General features: G+C 38.3%; 1 long non-coding RNA gene across 1 annotated transcript; it reads left to right on the top strand.

Annotated features, from left to right (window-relative positions):
• LOC112189347 lies at window positions 1–519 on the top strand. The gene is made up of 3 exons (XR_002931841.2): window positions 1–142; window positions 239–290; window positions 396–519. It is a non-coding gene; the product is annotated as an uncharacterized LOC112189347 (long non-coding RNA).
• The last annotated feature ends 13,221 nt before the right edge of the window (window positions 520–13,740 follow it).

The raw sequence follows: 13,740 nt of genomic DNA, 5'->3' as shown, positions 1-13,740 counted from the left end.
GTTATACTCGATTAGGGCTCAAGTTGGGTTCGATTTGGGGGTTTTCCATTCTGCTAAAAAGGGGATTGAGTTGGGTTTGAGTTGAAGGAGGAGGAAAGGGGTTTCACCGGTTTAGGGATTGTTGCTCAATTCCTTTCGATTGGTGAGTTAAATTTGAGATTTCATTGCTCTTATTCATTGTCTTTGTTCATTGTCATCAGGGGTCCCAAAACGATATGTTCTATTTTGATCTTAACAGCATCAAGAGCAACCTCGTTGGCTCTCACCTAGTCGAATCTGCTCACTAATCGGTACCAGTTTCCTTTTCTCTTTCTTTATGTGTTTCGGTTTGTTTAAATTAAAGATATGCGGTTGATTTTCAAGGGTATTGAGCTTGTTTATTTGCTGGGTTTTAGACGAATAAGAAGATGCAAGAGAAGATGGAAAGGAGAATCTGGGCCAACTTATGGAATTGTGTTTCCGATGAGGATGGTTTCGAAAGCCAAATGCTTTCGCGGTATGAGTCCTTTGTTTTTTTTTAAAAAACCAAAAACAAATTTTGACTGGTGGTTGTGGATTGTTGTGGGGATTTAGTTTTATTTTTGTGATTCAATTAGGGGATTTTTTGTTAAGCCTGGTTGTGTAATAAACCTAGTTGTGTGATTAATGGTTGATGGCGTATGGATTAAATAGGCTAGATCAATTGTGATTTTCTTGTCCCTGAAAATCACTTCTTTACTGTGTGAGGTTGTTGAGAAATCCAATAAAGGTTCAATCTGAGTTTATTTTTTGTATCTGGACTCTATCTAATGCACTTAGTGTTGTTAGGTTTTGCCGTTTGTGTCTTTAATCTCAATCACCAGCTGAAGATTGGTTTGAATTAGATATCAACTGATGAAGTTTAGAATGTCTTCCTATACATTATTCATTACTAGTTTTACGAGTTTTAGACCTCAGCTCCTACAACTCCTAGATTTAGTATTTTAAACTTGAAAGCAATCTTTGCTCTATGTTAATATATATACATGTATGTCTATATATATTATGTTATCATTGACCAGTATGAAGATGCTTGCTCTTATACTTCTATGTCATAAGGTGATTCTATTCTCTACTCTCTCTATTCTCCAGCAGGAGTTTCCTCCTTTCCCTCCAGGTCCATCTCTGCTCTTACTCTTTTCTTCAATCTTGTGTTCGTCGAATTGTTTTTGATTTAATCTTGCTCAGTTATCATCTTTGTCATTTATTCTTCTTAATTTCATATCCAGTTATGATTAGATCTTTTGTAAAGATCCAAGATTCGGGGGCTCCAAGTTTGTGAAGGAGATGGGGCTCAATCATCAAGCTGCACTTAGCAATATCACCCATTTCAAAAGAGAGGCTTTTGGGTATGTCATACTTTCTTAGAATCTGAATCTATTTATGGGTTTTTGTTCTGGCATAGACCCATTACAAGGTTTTTGTTCTCGTCCTTATTTTTTCTTTTTGCAAGTTGAATTATTGATTTTGATTCTTGTTGTGCTGTTTTGATGGTCAAATCGATTTTGTTCTGTTTTATTTAATATGTTTTCAAAAAGCATACTTCTCAGTCAATATCAGAAGACTCTCTGTAAGTCAATATTTCGTTGAAGATCTGCTTCTACTTATTTACAGTTTTGTTGAATCTTTGCTATGTTTTTCTTAGTACTCAAGTGTGGTGTAAAGGTATAACATGTTTTCATTTCAATAATTGTAACTTGTGCACTTATTGACTCCTGCATATCTTTTTTAGCATGGTAAGAAGACCACTACGCTCTTTGTTAAAGTCAAAGTTAAAAGACCACATAGGTTGCTCTATCTAATTGTTTATGATCATGTCTTACTCAAGTATCTGATGGTAGATTAAGTCATTGCTCAAGAAAAAGCATTGCCATGCACTACTTAGTTTGGATGAACTTGTCAAGTTATTTTCTGCTAGTATATGCTTGCTTTCATGTTTGATGATTGGTAATTAACTTTGCTATAGATTGCTATAGATGATTGGTGATTAACATCTGGTTGACTTTGTGAAGCAAAATTTAGACACAGAAATTAGATATTGATGGGAAGCTAATCTCTGTTCTTTTTCTCCTATACAGGTTGGTGAACAAAATTAATGTTTTTTTCTCCTATGCAGTTTCGAGCAGGTCTCTTTTGCTTCACAAGTGAGAATTTTTGCCCTATGTTTTAAAGTTAAGTTCTTGTGGGTGATGTTTTCAGCATGTTTTTACATACGAGTTTCTGGTCACATAAACCAAGTGGAATAATTGTCTTTCCTCAATGAAGCTTGGTAAGTTAATATTCAGATGGGTAGTCTTTTGTTCAGTTGAGGTTTCACTTTTCTATTATTCGCTATTTTGTTTTGTTTGGAAATGTTGAAGTATTAAAATTTTGTGAACCTCCTTGGTTTAATATCTCTATCTGATTGTATTTTCTTACTGATTATTAATTTCTGTTTGCAGGTGAGACTGGGGAAGAATGGTGTGGAGGATGTTTCGGAATTGGGTCCTCTCTGAGACTTGGCTTTGCAGCTCCTAAAGTGACCATACTTATAGCTAATTAGCTCACTTGCATCATTTGATGTTTGTAGGAGAAATATATTGAGGGGTTGAGCTTACTGACCATACTTGGCTTGAGTGAATCAGAGGTACTTTGTGCTAATGAATTAGTGTTCTTTTCCCAATTATCCTGTTGGAATCATTTGTATTGATTGGCATGATTGCCTTATTTTGGATAGTCTTGTATGCTGACAGAAATTCTTTTTATTGGTCATTTGCAATTCAAGTGCACCTAATGTTATTGTTCTTTTTTATTTGTATTTCTTTAGTCAAGGTTACATATAGTGAACATACTGATATATTGACCACTGTGACTCTACAACCAGCTTGGTAGGTGCCTCCTTTTCTTATTCTCAAAAGCTGATCCTTTTGAACCACCTCTGTATGTCGTTCATCTTATGAATATCCAATACTCTGTAGAGATCTGCATTGTTTTCTCCATAGAGATTCCTTATAGTCTGTAGACATTCAGATGCATTATCATTTAATGTAGTTTGAATTATTGTTTTGTTGCATGAGATTGATGCATGCCTACTAATATCATTTATATTTCGGTTTCTTACAGGTAATGTGAATGACAATATTACATACATTTGCTATTAATTGCTTATGTTATTTCGGTTTACTAGTCTTCTGAAGATCAGTTATTGATTGTCAACCTTTTTAACATGTCATTACCATACATATATATCAACATTATGTTCTAATGATAGCATAGCCTAGATGATTTTGGAAATAGGTACAGTCTACTACTTTGGATACATGGCTGCCAGAGCAGATTGCTTTTATGGAATATAAGAGCTCGCTTTAGCCTCCCTCCCTATCTCTCTCTCTCTCTCTCTCTATCTTGTTTCTTTCTCTATCTACCATACGTGCGCACTACTCATTCCCATATGTGTTGCTAAATCGTACAGGTACCATCTTATAGCATCTTGTTAACATGACTCTCAAAATGACTAGCATTCCTGAGGCAACTGGATACAATGCATTGCTCTGCTTTCATTGTAGTCATGGTTGTTTTTTTTTTCCTTCTCCTTCTATCCCCCATAAGTTTACTGAAAGTCGCTTCACATTTTATGCTTGGGATGACTTTATTCAATGTCTAGTGACTTATCATATTCAAATTCTTTATCATGTTAACCAACATATTGTGTTTCACTATGTAGCTTTGCGTAATGAGAAGGCAAACAATTATTGGGAAAAAGGTTGCCACCAAATGCAGACAGAAGTGCGATCGAGAAGTTTATTCGTGCCAAGTAATTACTAGATGAAGATAATTCTGATCTTTATGAGGAACTTGGATAGTTAGTTAATACATATATCTATGAGCAATTAGAATGATATTTTGAGTTTTAATGTATGGATGATTGGAAAATACATCCTTTATAGTATATTGGATTCTTTAATGTATGAATTGGAGTACTTCAATTGATGAATTGGATTCAGATTCTTTCCAATATTGATAGTACTATTATTTAGGTAATAATGGAGTATTAATTTTGCCCAATTTGGTTCACACAATGATTAAATAACAATCATACCATACTAATACTCTACAAATCGTTGTGTGAGGCATCATACAACAGAAGCAATTGAATTCTGTTGTCGTAAAAGTTAATCACACAACAGAACCAATTGAACTCTGTTGTCCTAAAGTTAATCACACAATAGATATAGTCCAAGAACTGAAGTTTGAAGATCAATCAGACAACAGACAAAATAAAAAAATGTTGTCTGACACGCTTAACATACAACAGCTTAAAACTGGCACTGTTGTCTGAAGACAGCGCCTCAACTGCTGTGCAGCTGCGCTTGGCATCTGCCGAGCTATCACACAATAGTTATAACACATACCTGTTGTCTGTGTGTTTCTCACATAACTGTGTTCCACCGTTGTCTGATTTTTCATCAGGCAACGGCTCACTCTACAACTGTGGGTCTCCAAATCCCACAACGGTTTTCTGCCGTTGTCTGATAAGATTTTTGGTGTAGTGCTGGTTTGAAGAAGAGTTTGAAAAAGAGATTGAGAATTGGGTTTATGCTTGAAGGCTTGATTGCTATAGGTGTTTCTAAGTTTTCTGAGTTTTTGCTCGATTGTGTTGGATGATCTTTACACCGGCAAAGCTCCCCTTTTATAGATTCCATTGGAGAGGCTTTGAAGTTTTCAGAACACATGAATTTCTGGGTAAAACAGGATAGTCTTCTCTATACACAAATTCTGCCCTAAATTCAGGAAAAAGGATTCTTTCTTGAGAGATGAAAATATGGGAGAATGCAACGATTGCTACAACGGTTGACACTTTCTGTAGCAGAGGCAGCTGCAGTGATGGGAAACAAGGAGCGAGGAAAATTAGGTGGGTGGGGGGAGTTGGAATGTGTAAGCTCATCGTTTAAGGAAGAAAGACAATACTCTTATCTGGTCACAAGATTTCCCTTTCAAGGATTAACAGTAGGAAGCATTTGTACTTAGAGATTTTGGCTAACTCTCTGTGTATTGGGTTGCTGCATGCAAGGAGAATGTCAGATATTAGGTTGTTGCAGGGAAGAAAGTGAGTTTAGAATGAAGAAGAAGAAAAAGGGAAGTTGGGCTTTTCTAATATATACGGGCTTTGGGTTTCAAATGAGAGGTTGGCCTAATTCTCATATTCACCATTTCTTTCTTAATTTGAGTCATTGAGCTTGAATTTCAGGCCCATGATCAAAATTACTAATGACACTAAATCAATAGACGAGCATTATGTGTTTCCATAACCTTCCACACCACACCCACTTCTGCAAGCCCCAAGAGCGTAGTTGTGGCTTGGGTCCAAATGTGTGGCATGACGGTTCGATATATAATTTTTTGTCGTTCCAAATGTGGTTTAAATTTATATTTCCCGTTTAGGGTTGAAATGTGCGCAAGGCATGTCTCGTGCTTTTTTGGGTATCAACATTAGCCCCCTTGATTATGCAGGCTATGCAATGACTATGAAATTGGCTACATAATCAATAAGAAAGTAGCCCAAGGTAGGCATTAAAATCAAGTATATAGAAGCCTTGGAATTTGAAAGAGTGTACTCACATGAGAACTCGAAATTTTGGGTGATTAGATTTAAGAATATGTAGAAATTGAATGCATTTTTTATCGTAATGATGATAAAATAAGTAGGCGTGAGGCTAGGTAATAGAAATGAGTTAAGTAAAAGTAAAATTGATATTGAATTAGAGTAAAATAAGAGTGAATTTGAAAGTAAAGCATGTGTGCGATTGAACGAAGAAGAGTGAGAACAATATGGAAAAAGCTAGTAGAATAATTGTGTATACAAGAAAATGAACAAATTTTAAACGAGATGAAAAATGCATGAAGGATTGAGCATAGTTTGTGGAAAATAAGTAAGCAATGAGCAAACGAATTTAATCACGAGATATAGGAAATATGTTGTTTTTTTGAAAATGAATAACATAAGGATTAGTAAATGAAGTAATTTGCTGAGTGGAACGAAAAATAAACTAAAGAAGCATAGAATAGTTAATTGTCTTTAAAGTTGATGACAAAGAGTGTAATGACAAGAGTGTTTGCAAAAGAACTGACAAATAGAAAGAAAGTTAAAATCAAATAGGTAAGTATATATATGTGTGAAATATGATACATGGTTAGAGTAAAATGAGTTGCGCAAGATGAAAATATAGAGAGCATATAAAGTTTTTAATAGATAGAATAGGCATTTGCATTGGGCTTATAAATATGTTTGATGGTTTGCTTCGTATGATATGTAAAAAGATATATTTTCTTTGCTTGGCTTATACATGCTTGATTATGTGTTTGGCATGTGTACAATGAGAGTTTTCTTATGCTAGACTTAAATTCGCTTGAGCTTGTGGCAACCATGCTTAGGCATGTGTTAGGCATGTGCATTAATGGTTTCAGCTTGAGGTTACTGTAACCATTTAACAGACCATGGGAGAGCGCATGGAATTTGAAATGTACATGCTTGGAGGAGAAAGCTTGGCATGGCTCTCATATGGTCTTGCATAGATACACGACCTTGATAAAGAGGAGCTCGGTATTGTTGATTAGTAAGTGCTTATTGGCATGAGCTTGAATAAGTATCAGCGTCCCTCTTTTGGTCGTGAATCTGCTTGGCGTTTTAGCTTGGCATGGATTCGGAGTATGCATTAGCTTATCGCATTTATGACTTGGCGTATGAATTGGTAATATGCATGAAAATGTGATAAGTGTTCTTTTAAATATATTGAATGATTAAGAGAGAGTGAGTGGGCATGAGCTTGTGAGAGAGTTGCGCTTGGACTTTTTTTTTTTGTTTGGAAAATAGGACTAATAGGTAGAACACTTGGCCCGAGTTTTTTTTTTTTTTTTTTATAAGAAAATATTCTTTTCTCTTGTTGTTGCAGGGTAAAAGGGGAGGTAAGGCCAAATTTCCCTTTTCTCACCAAATCATAAGTTTAAGACTAAGAGATATTCTGAGGGATATATGTTTTTCTAATTCAGTACCAAAGCTAAGAAATCGGGGGAAATTCTTCTTCGTGAACTGTGTTAATGTCTAAGATTCAGCGGTAGCCGAACCTTGGTTAACGCTAGTTCGAGGGGCGAACCGCTACTTGTGATATCCTTATTGCTTCCGCTATCTGTCAAATGAAATGCAAATGGCGTCAGAGGGAGACCGTGGTTGGCGGTCTTCTCTTTTCCAATGCCTAAGTCAGTCAATGTATTTGTGTTGACAGAATAATGTTAGGTAAGTAGTAAATGCGTAATTAATGAGGAGAGATGAAAGGTGGGGAAGAGGTTGACCTCTTCCTTGTTTTCGATATGGGAATGATATGCTTCAGTTCCCAGCTTCTGTTGCTTCAGCGAGGTGATCTTGGGGAGGCGCATGGCGGCTAGTCAGTGGTGACCTTGGGATGAGCCGGAGCTCAGGTGATAGCCTGTTTGGCTGTGTATCCGTAGGTCACACCCTCGATAGTTGCTGGTACCGCTGGCGGTAGTATGAGCGTGGCTCATTGTAGCTAATTATGCTTAGGCAAATGCTCATATAAGTACAAGTCCCCAGTCAAGGAGGGCAATCTTGGTTGGGGAGTTGTCTAGCGGTTTGAAGCGTTACTTCTACCAGTCTTGCATAAGCATAATTAGCGTCAGTGCGTTGTCAACCATGGACTTTGTTCTGACCAAATGCTTTAGGCCCTTTCAGGTGGGCTCCTGCTAGGCCCCTTAGGGAGTCTCCCACTCCCTAGCTAAGATAGACCTCTGTTTGGCTGGTATATTATTTGTTGAGGGGAGCTGCGTTGAGCAGTGATACGCCCAAAATAGGCGCTCAACTTAACCCTGCAAGATGTAGTCGTTAGCAATATAGAGTAAGCAGGGATCGTTCAAGCCGGGGATTGAGGGTAACTTTATAATTCACACAAAAGAAAACTAAACTAAACTAAACTAACACATAAAAAAGAATAACAAAAATCTGAACTAAACTAAAGAAAATGTCAAACACTAGAAAAGAAGAAAGAAAGACGGAGGGTCAGAGAGGGGATAGAAGAGTGCGTTGCAATCCTAAGTTGAAACAGATTTTGGCGTTTTTGAGTTCAACGAAAGTAAAAGAAAAATAAGAAAGGGAAACGATTTTGATTTTAGGTTTAAGAAAATAAGATGGAGAACATGTTAGAGACTCGGAAATCCACCACCAATTACTTTCGAACAATGTTAAGTTAACCTAGTTTCAATTACTAAGGTGTGAACAGAAATCAACCAAGAAACAAGTCGGAGCAGATCATGTCCCTTATTAATGTTTCCCTAATTACTTAGTCTACGTGAACGCACAATAGCTAAGCCTATCAAACATGCAATCAAGGTATAGAACGCTATCCTATCAACAACACATATAGTGTCAACATATTTGAAGCATTAAGATCTCATGAAAACGATTGATTATAGAGTTGCAGTCTAGTGTGGAACGCCTACCTAGCATGCTCTTCTAGTTGTTTAAAACATCAACTTTTGTTCAAAGCCTTGCATACTTGTGGATTAGAAAACAAGACGATTAGGTGAATTATTTTCTAAACCTAGCTCCAATTACATGCATATATGCTAAGTGTCGACCCAAAGAACATAAACACATAAAAGTTTTCAATCAAGCAGAAATAAACAACCAATTCACACCAAAGATCAAGAAACTAAATTTAAACAAACATATGTTCTACATAATTGGGGCTTCAAACCTTGCCCCTAACAAAAAGATAGTTAGTTACACATTGTTTTAAAAACCAAAATAAAACAAATAGAGAAAAAGAAGAAAAATATGGTGGCGGATGAATAAGAAAGAGAGATAGAAGAGAAGGTGAAAGGCATGGTCGTCTTCAATGTGTGCAGAAGCTCAATATATATAGGAGAAGTTCAGCCCTAGTTTCCTTCTTCAACAATGCTTTTAAAACCTTCCCTTGTTGCTTGAGGATTCCTTTAATTGGTGCACAATTAAATGATTTTCAAGCCTTGGTAATCTTGTAGAATTATTCTAGGACTCTCCTTAATATTTGCAGAAGCAATAACCTTCCAAAAATGCCCTGGAAATCCGTCCAAAGAAGAATTCTGCAAAACCATCCTGTTTTGACTAGGATTCAATTTCGGACTCTGAAGCTTCCTTCTTGGACAAGGAACGACTTCGTCTTGACAAGTTTCTGGATGGTTCTTGACTCCCACGTGCTCTATGACATCATATCATCTAGAATGATCAATAAACTTCTGGAAAAACTCCAAGAAAATCGCCGGAAAAGATCTCCCAAAAAGCTTCGTGAAAAGCTGACAGTTTCTGCCTTATCGGGAAGCCTACTTTGCGCTTGGTTTCCTACTGCGTCGTTGATGCTTCTGACCAGTTCTTTGACTGTAGTTGAAGTGTGATATCATGTCTTCATGGATCGGTGGCCCTTTATTCAAAGTTACAGCTGGAATGATGCAAGAATTGCTCCTCAAAACCGTTCCCAGAAAGCTGATTCTGAAACTGCAGTTTTCTGCTTTGCAGCAACTGTTTTGCACAATGAATTCCGTGGACTTCCCTTGTATTTTCTGGCCAAAAGGTTATCAATCTCAGTCCTCTGCATCAGTACTTCATGATCCAAGGCTCCATTGCTCCCGTTAAGCTCTTATTTCTCTTGAATCAATTCACGAACAACCTAAAAAGAAAACAAAGTTAAAACTGACTTTTACAAGGAATTAACTACGAAAAGTGTAAGGGATTTCACACTATATTTGTCACATTTATGCTCCTATCAAGCAGCTGGTGCTAGGTAGTGAGCCCAATCTTTGATACCCGAGTGACGGGGGTCAACGTGCCTGATCAAGGCCGTCGAAGACTGTGTTGACATGTCCTCTTACTTTTCCCGGAGGAATAGAGTTGGACTGCAACGCCGCATGACGATCGTTGTCGCTGTGAGGCGTTTCCTTGGGAATCATCGCAGGCAGAAGTATCTCAGCTGAGAGGTAATGGTAAGAAGCGTCGCTAGCGCAGTGTGGCATAGCGGGGACATCTTCCCTTATAAGATGAAGGTGAGAAGTTCTGCCAGCGGTATTGCGTTTAGCGGAGACCATTTCACTTACCAGATGAAGGTGAGAAGTTCCACTAGCGGTGTTGGGCTTAGCGGAAATTGTCTCACTTGTGAGATGAAGGTGAGAATCTCACCTGCGAGATAAAGGTGAGAAGTTCTGCTAGCAGTGTTGAGCTTAGCGGAAACTGTCTCACCTGTGAGATGAAGGTGAGAAGTTCCGCTAGCGGTGTTGCGCTTAGCGGAAACTGTCTCACCTGCGAGATGAAGGTGAGAAGTTCTGCTAGCGGTGTTGCGCTTAGCGGAACTTGTCTCACATGCGAGATGAAGGTGAGAAGTTCCGCTAGCAGTGTTGCGCTTAGCGGAACCTGTCTCACATGCGAGATAAAGGTGAGAATTTCCGCTAGCGGTTTTGCGCTTAGAGGAACCTTTCTCGTTTGGCGATTGATATGCCTACTTTTGACGGTTGTATTGGATAGACGTTTCGTCTGACAGCGCTCGAAGCAAGTCGGCTTCTAATTGGGTTGGCGTGTGGGTGTACGTCTTCTTAACACGCTAGTCGCTTCATCATTAATGCGAGTAAATATCTTTTTGTAACTGAGATGACTCCGGATAGTGGGGTGAGATCGTGGGGCACGTGTACGGTTCCCGTTCGATGTCGTTTTTCTGCAAACGGACCGGATTTTCTGATGTTGACATAAAAGAGGGGGAACTTAGAGAGATTTGACACTTTTTGCAAACTTCAAATTTGAGTCGTCTTCTTCAAGCTTTGCTCTGTGAGAGTTTGGAGGAGTGAGTGTTGTAAGTGAGAAGTGAGGGCGTCAATATTTTGAGAGAAGAAAAGTATCCCAGAGGCAGAAGCAGGCATCTGCGAGTGCATACACTTCACATATTTCAGGTTGGTGATATGGCCTTCGTGTTTCATTATTTGTTTATGTTTCTTGATACTTTTGTCTCTGAATGCATTCTTGCCTTTTGTGACAACGTATTTGAGGGTCTAGAAAGGTTTGTGGGCTTGTGTTGGCGTTTTTGGCAGAGGGTTGAAGGTTGTGGGTTTGCTAGATGGTCTAATATGGGTTTGGAGGGATATATGTTGTTTTTGTTTTGGTGTTTTATGGGTTTTCTTTCAACTTGTGTTCGTGGTGTTCTTGGATAAAATCTGACATAGGTGTAGTTTAGATCCATTTGGAACTAACTGATTTGGGTTTTAGAGTGTTTGTGATGGCTAACATCATAGAGATCTCGAGTAGTGAGGATTCCAGGCCTGACGTATCGCTCAGCGGTTCAGATAAGGTATTTATTGACTCGTTGTTGCGGCCGTCTACCCCTGCAGAAACCTCATTATCTAACTTGCTAGATATCGAACTGTTGTGTACCATATACCCGACGATGGTTGGAGATGCACATAGCGGTAGGGGATGAGCGAAAACAGCTCTGTCGACTGGGGAAGACACTGTCACCAGCCAACGGCGAGAGGAGCGGTTGGCCAGTCACGGCGCCGCCAACAGTTCACACGGGGAGGGTGGTAATGTCATCGACGATAGCGTTGTTATGTCGACATGGAAGTTGTCAGATGGGACGTCGGTGGATGAAGCGGGGGGCCAGATGTCACAAGCGGCGATCAATAGGATGAAGCGAGTGTTTAAACTTCCCGGGGTGGCGAAGCTAAGGTCGCCGCTGAGGAATGAGCCAGCATCGTCTCTGTCGGCCGGGTATGCGGTTGTCCATGAGACGGTGCTATCCCAGGGGGTTCGGTTTCCGCTGTTGCCAAACCTCCAAATACTTCTGTGGGAATTTGAACTCGCCTTTGGACAAATTTTTCCCAACATGTGGAAGCTCCTAATGGGATTGAATGCATTATGGAGGATGTTTGGCTGTGAAGGTCCAACCTAGGCCTCATCAACGGGCCGGGCCGGTCTCCATTGGTAGCGGGCTTGGGCCGTGCCTTACTCCATTTTTAAATAGTAGCGGGCGGGGCTGGGCTTTATTGTAAATTGAAGGATCCAAGCCCATCCATTTAATGCGGGCCTCGCGGGCTTTTTCGGGCCGGGCCTTGCGGGCTTTATTTACAAATAAATATTTAAAGATAATATTTTTTTATAAACTTATATTTATATATCATACACTCCAAAGAGAAACCTCTATCAACTTAAATAAAATGGGAAAACCGACCGTTGGATGAGATTATTATAATAAATTATGAGTGTGGTAAAAAAATTAGCCAATTTCACCATATTTTCGAATCCGATCGAATTGGTCAACTATCGTTACTTATATGTTTTCTTGGTTGACCGATGACATGACGACCGCGAAACGTGCTTATTTTTTCACATCATGTCTGTAAATATTCCATCGATGGATGTACGTGGATATAAGATAAAAATTTCAATTTTAATTGCAAAGATGTTGGCCTATATCAATTTGCCTCCTAAAGTCGTATGACTTCTATATTGCATTTAAATTGTTGAGGTTCATTCTAAAGCAACCATGAAGTGGAAAATGAATTTAGAGAAATCAACCGCTCGATTGAGAGAATGTAATGTTTTATGATGATTGTAAACATTCAGCTAATTTGATTCTCGTTTCGAATTCGATCAATTAGGTCAAATTTATTTACTCTTATATCTATATATCATAGCCAAAGAGCAACCCCTATCAATTCAAAGAAAATGGAAAAATGGACCGTTGGATGAGATTATTACAATAAATTATGAGTGTGGTAAAAAATTTAGCCAATTTCACCATATTTTCGAATCCGATCGAATTGGTCAACCGTTGTCACTTGTATGTTTTCTTGGTTGACCGATGGCATGACGACCGCGAAACGTGCTTATTTTTTCACATCATGTCTGTAAATATTCCATCGATGGATGTACGTGGATATAAGATAAAAATTTCAATTTTAATTGCGAAGATGTTGGCCTATATCAATTTGCCTCCTAAAGTCGTATGACTTGTATATTGCATTTAAATTGTTGAGGTTCATTATAAAGCAACCATGAAGTGGAAAATGAATTTAGAGAAATCAACCGCTCGATTGAGAGACTGTAATGTTTTATGATGATTGTAAAAATTCAACTAATTTGAATCTCGTTTCGAATTCGATCAATTAGGTCAAATTTAGTTGCTCTTATATCTATATATCATAGACTCCAAAGAGTAACCCCTATCAATTCAAAGAAAATGGAAAAATGGACCGTTGGATGAGATTATTACAATAAATTATGAGTGTGGTAAAAAACTTAGCCAATTTCACCATATTTTCGAATCCGATCGAATTGGTCAACCGTCGTCACTTGTATGTTTTCTTGGTTGACCGATGGCATGACGACTGCAAACGTGCTTATTTTTTCACATCACGTTTGAAAATATTCCATCAATGGATGTGTGTGGACATGAGATAAAAAAAATTAATTTTAATTACAAACACATTGGCCTATACCAATTTTCCTCCTAAAGTTGTATGACTTATACATTTCATTTAAATTGTTGAGGTTCATTCTAAAGCAACCATGAAGTGGAAAATGAATTCGAAGAAACTAACCGCTCGATGGAGAGATTGTAATGTTTTATGGTGGTTGTAGAAAATTCAGCTAATTTGGTTATCGTTTTGAATTCGATCCACTAGGTCAAACTTAGTTACTCTTATAAACCTATATTT

The sequence above is a fragment of the Rosa chinensis genome, chromosome 1, assembly GCF_002994745.2.
Source record: "Rosa chinensis cultivar Old Blush chromosome 1, RchiOBHm-V2, whole genome shotgun sequence".
In the NCBI taxonomy this organism is placed as follows: Eukaryota; Viridiplantae; Streptophyta; class Magnoliopsida; order Rosales; family Rosaceae; genus Rosa; species Rosa chinensis.
Note: the sequence above shows the minus strand (reverse complement) of the source record. Positions and strands in the feature narration are given on the sequence as shown.